At 37.9% G+C, this 5,537-nt stretch overlaps 2 long non-coding RNA genes across 2 annotated transcripts; one reads left to right on the forward strand and one right to left on the reverse strand.

The window, feature by feature from the left end:
* Positions 1 to 485: 485 nt before the first annotated feature.
* LOC146393021 (uncharacterized) lies at positions 486 to 2,003 on the forward strand. Its single transcript, XR_014801283.1, has 3 exons — positions 486 to 683; positions 1,108 to 1,248; positions 1,903 to 2,003. It is a non-coding gene; the product is annotated as an uncharacterized LOC146393021 (long non-coding RNA).
* A 700-nt stretch (positions 2,004 to 2,703) lies between these two features.
* On the reverse strand, positions 2,704 to 5,018 carry LOC146393022 (uncharacterized). Its single transcript, XR_014797226.1, has 4 exons — positions 4,563 to 5,018; positions 3,866 to 3,982; positions 3,186 to 3,566; positions 2,704 to 2,816 (listed from the first exon to the last, which is right to left on the reverse strand). It is a non-coding gene; the product is annotated as an uncharacterized LOC146393022 (long non-coding RNA).
* Between the last annotated feature and the right edge of the window lie 519 nt (positions 5,019 to 5,537).

The following is a 5,537-nucleotide window of genomic DNA, read 5'->3' on the forward strand; positions in this document are numbered from 1 at the left end:
TTTTGAAAAAAATGCTCATTATTGTGAAATATATTACATTCTGCTATATAAATTTACTTATTATTGTGAAATATTATTTCATGGTCATTATTTTTCACAATAACAGAGATTATTCCTGAGGCATTTTATTTATTTCCAGCCATTTATATTCCAAAATGTCTTTTTTTCAAAGTCAGTCTTTATTTCAAAATCCCGTTTTTCCCGATGGTCTATTTATTTCATAATGCGACTTTTCAGCAGAATGACTTTGTCTGTCAATCAAGAGAGACAGGGCGGAGCCAGTTGTGTGATTGGTTGCTCCTTTACTCAGACATAAGTAATAGCACATGAATTGTCGATTTAGGTTTAATGGTGCAATGCGTCTCCTATGCAGCTGGCGGCAGTATGCAGCTCAAAATAAACTTAAGGCACCGACAAATGCAAAACACTGGGCGCGAATAACGTTACAGGTGTATCAATTCTTGTGAAGGCCATGGCCGCATGAAAAAAAGTCCGTTTCTGAGTTACTCAGAGAACTTGCTAACCGCTTAGATTGAACGTCTTCACCTCAGTCTGAGTATTGCAGCAGTGTACTGGAGATGAAGTGGTCCCTGGTCCAAGTTCTCATCACAACCGCACAGTGTTAACGTTAGCAAATGCTAACGCTATCACAGCTAGCTCCACTCCACGAAACGCTGTTCAGGGTAAGTAACGATATGTTATTACTGCTTGGTTAGTCTGTCTGTCTGCCAACAATGAGCTTTTTAATCAGTTCAGTCACAGATTTTTTTTTTATACTGTTTTTTATCATAGCAAAGAATTCTATAAATTAGGTAAGAGAAAATAATTGTCTTCTGGGTTAATGTCTGTATTACTATTTACATTGTTGTAGGTAATAGTTATTCATGACTGTTTTAAAGTGGCTTATCTTCTGTGCTAATATGGAAGACAAGTAATCTATGTGAAAGAAAAGAAAGCAATTTTAGTTCAACGTAGTGATTTTGTAAGTGGGTATAATTTGAAAATGCTTTTACTAGTACAGTGGATGTTCTTTAAATATTTAACATTTAAAGTGTGTGTCACTTTACAGACTCCAACTTCAGTTTTGGTTTGGTCTCACCGTTGTAGGTCATAACACAAACAAGTCGTCAAGTCAAGCAGCTGAGGAAAGGGCTTAAGGAGACCATGGTATGGCCGCTTCTGACAGAAAGATCAGACATCATTCCTCTTTTCTTACCAAGGGAATCAGAGACTGCTCCCTGTTGTGAGGTAAGGTCAGGTCACATCTTTTAACATCTGAATAGTAAAGGTATTTGGTTAATTTATGAAGGATGAACATTAATTGTTGACACAAAACACCAATATGCTATTTTGTATGCTTGGGTTAGTTGAACAGCTGGGTTACATTTAATAAAAATACACCTAATGTTGCTGATGCTCTTAAGACTACAAGATAAGTAAAGCTATAAAATGACTGTGGCCTGCCACAGAAGATGAAGATGAGGAAGAAGAGGAATGCTCTCGAGGATAAATGCAGAGTGGCAGGTTACCTTTGGTCCTTCATTGAAAATGGTAAGTCTGCTGCGATAGGTATTTTGCCATTGGTTTTCTCTGATTATACTTTGGTAAATTACATACAGTCCAGTAATCTTGGGTCATTAACAAAGTACACTATAGTATAATTTTGTTATTTGCTCCATGCAATACATAAAAAGAGTGGTGGCATTATCAGTTGCACTAGAATTGTATGTAGACTACTTTTAGCTTTGTTAACATAAAAATATCTATAACAGCAATTTGAGTGGGGCAAAAATGTCTGGTGCCCTGTATGTAAGTGGTCATCTTTTATGGTATTTCTCCATAAAAGATTCAAAATAATGAATATAGGATGTCATTATAGTTTAAAACAATCTTCTGTTGCAGCATCTTGTGCACAACAAAAAGCCCTCATCAAGTTTTGGACAGGATGGGAAGTCTTGCCGAGAGAAATGACTGTGGAAGTGGTCAACAGCAGTCTTCCAAAGTCTTCCACCGGTTTTGAAGTACTACGTCTTCCTGCACACTACTGTACCTATGAGTCATCTCTAATGGACATTCAGGTGTGTCTCCACTCTACTGACTCAGGTTTTGGTCTGGTTTACGATTGATTCCATAACCACATGGTAAGATTAGACCATTTCTTCTTTCTTGCATCACATTACTGTATTCAGTGTTCAAAGAAACGGACAATCTAGTGAGTTCTAGTTCTTTTTAATACACTTGACAGTGAAAAATGCACAGTACAGGTGAGCATTTATGGCTTTTTTAATATAAACTGATGAAGAGTTCAGATATCAAAATCAGTTGTTCACTGTACATTATAAATTACACAGTATGTTTTGTTTATACTCGCTACTGGTACAAAAAAAATTTCTAGAAAAAATTATTTGAATTAAGATGTTACACTACTGTACTGTGTTCATTGTATTAAATCTGCTCAGAGTTGACATGTACTGTATATCCAACCAAGAAATGAATATCATTAAAGTGACAGCTGTACAAAACAAATCCTGTTTTATAGCCACTCACTGTTTTGTTGAAAATGAAATTGGTTATGCTGTTTTGAGTCAGTATTAGCTACAAAGCCATAGATGTAGAAATTAAAAAAAAAAATCCTCCTGACATAGAAACTGATTAAATGTGATAGTGTCTTTCTACAAGTGATTTTGAAGTATTGGTAGCACAGCAGGGTCTTGTTCATTCAGTGCATCTGGGAGCTGAATCTCAGGAATGGTGATCTCATTTGATGGGCGGCGATTATGTTGTCCTGTCCAGTCCACACCATAATCCTCATCAACCTGAAAGAGCATGCACAGGTTTTAAATCTAAACTGAAGAGGTGTTTCCTGCAGCTGTTCCTAGATGGACTTATTGAGTCTGCCAGGGCCTATGTGAGTTGCTTAGGCATTGGCTACCAACTAATTATTCATTCACCCATTCTAGGTCAGGATTGGTTCTCTTCAGGTATAACAAATTTAACTTTGTTTACAGTATTGCCATCTATACCTGACAGGTGGGATAAAAGGAGAGAATGGCTTGGGAGACATTTCCACTTACAGGAAAAAAAATTTTTGGTACACCAACTTGCACAGCAGAAATAAACTCATCTCCACTACAGATAGCAGAGTTTTACATACAAGAACAAATATGGATCAAATAGTCATGTACCTGTGACAAATCTCGTCCCTCCTTTCTGTGCAGCAACCAGAGGTGCAGGGGTGAATGGTTGTTTGCTTTTCTGAGTCCATGCTGATTCCATGCTTACTGGAATGACTGAAGATGATGTTGAATGTGATGCAAAAAGCATCTGTGCAGAGCAAACAAGTGAATTTTTTCACCAGGGTTGAGCAGTCCTTGAATCTCCAGCTGGGTGAAGATGTTTTCATATACATCCCTCCACAGGCGCTCAATGCTGATTTCCATCTATATGCCAAAGGTGATTTGATGCTGATACACTGTACTGAAAACGCCTTGCAGTCTTAATAGATAACCGTCGCATCTTGACCCCTTCTGGATTGACTCGTCTCATTGAATCCATCAGTCGAAATCCTGATTAACAAACAGATCATGTCTTAGTACTAACAACTACAAAAAGACTGTATTGTAAACACTAATGCATATGGGACAGATCATCATTGTGTCAGGTAAGTATCCAGGTGCTGTACAGATTTAGTGAGGAGAGAGAATCGTGTACAGACTGGTTCAAACAGGAACATAACTGCATAACAGTGATAAGAACATGCTAGTCATTTTTGATGCCTACATTAAAATATCACATCAAGGCCACACTGACACGTGCTTTCCAGGCCGGAAACTGGTGTTTGGATATTTTAACAATATCAGCTTACTTTGAATGTGCCTCTGGATCGTAGGTGTCCCATCATCATTCTGCAGTCGGCCGCTGAGTGTCCAGCACTTTTGAATCCAAATCCACATCTCCAATAGAAGAATTCCTATCAGATTTTCTGCACATAAAACATTTTTTCATATAACAGCAAATCTCAACAAAGTTTTCCAACTAATGCTGAAAGAACCAAGGATGTAAATGTATTCTTGTTTTAGCTTTACCGAAGACACCAGAGAAAGTATGATATCTATAATGCTGCTGAAATAGACAAAACCATTTCAATAAACTCGCTATTTAACATCAACCTTGTTATGCGTTACCAGAGAACAATCAACTGCAAACAGCAATGAAACATTCAACTATGTACTATTTAAAGCACTAATGACCCTGTTGTCTAACAAGATGTGATAAGTAAGTAGACTGTGGAAAGCTGGTGGGTCTACTCTCTGTGTAAAAGGTTCGTACAGGCTCCACTGCCCCCAGTCTCCGAGTTAACACACTAACAGCTAACACTGCTAAACGTGTCTCAACGCCGAGATGGCGCCGATAGCTTTAGCCGTAGCTGCCCCACTTAGTTTAGACAGTAACAAAAAAAAGTAAGCGATAATAATTCATTGTCAAACGTCATAATTAAGGTCAACATCTAAACAATGCTGTGTACAGAATCACACAAGTGCTCAATTACAGCATAAACTTACCTTAGACCTTCCTCCGTCATTTTCCTCCTAATTGTGCTCGGAGACACAGAAAACATATCAGCAATTACCCCGATGGTTATCCCGGACAGCACTAAAGTCCTGAGTGCTGCACTGGGATTTCAAGACGTGGCCGGCCAACATTTGAAGACTGTTCTTCCTCGGCGTATTCCAAACGAACACGGTGCTGAATTGATCTTAAACCTTCGACAATGTTGTCATCGATGCTAACATCTTGAAGAGCAATTATCATCCAGGCATTTCAGAAACATCATCTACAGGTAAATGATCCCTCTCTATCTGATTTGCTTAAATGAGCAGAACTGGCTGAAGTTCACACCAGTCCGCCATCCTCCGTGACTTTTGACCTAGCACGCTGTTGCTAGCTGTATTAGCCGTCCGCGGAGCAGGTATCCAGGAAAACTAGTCGATGGTAAACGATAAGCCAATAGGTGCAAAGGTCCAGCCCACTTACATTGATTGACAGACAAAGTCATTCTGCTGAAAAGTCGCATTATGAAATAAATAGGCCATCGGGAAAAACGGGATTTTGAAATAAAGACTGACTTTGAAAAAAGGTCATTTTGGAATAAAAACGGCTGGAAATAAATAAAATGCCTCAGGAATAATCTCTGTTATTGTGAAAAATAATGACCATGAAATAATATTTCACAATAATAAGTAAATTTATATAGCAGAATGCAATATATTTCACAATAATGAGCATTTTTTTCAAAATGTGTTCCACTATTTCACAATATCATTCTCACATTACATATCTGTGTCTTATTTATTCACATAGTTATTTATTTCATCTTGATCTATTTATTTATTTAATTTTGAACACTTTGGAGTTCCATACTCCAGACATCTTTGTTTGCAACGTTATGGGTTGTACGAACACTGTGCGCTATGTTTGTTAAGCTGCAGCCGTTCAACCGGGCTTATATGGTTGATGAAGAGAAGGTATATTAAAGA

This window comes from Perissodus microlepis, chromosome 2 (genome assembly GCF_051167445.1).
Source record: "Perissodus microlepis isolate ML-2025 ecotype Zambia chromosome 2, ASM5116744v1, whole genome shotgun sequence".
NCBI classification, from domain to species: Eukaryota; Metazoa; Chordata; class Actinopteri; order Cichliformes; family Cichlidae; genus Perissodus; species Perissodus microlepis.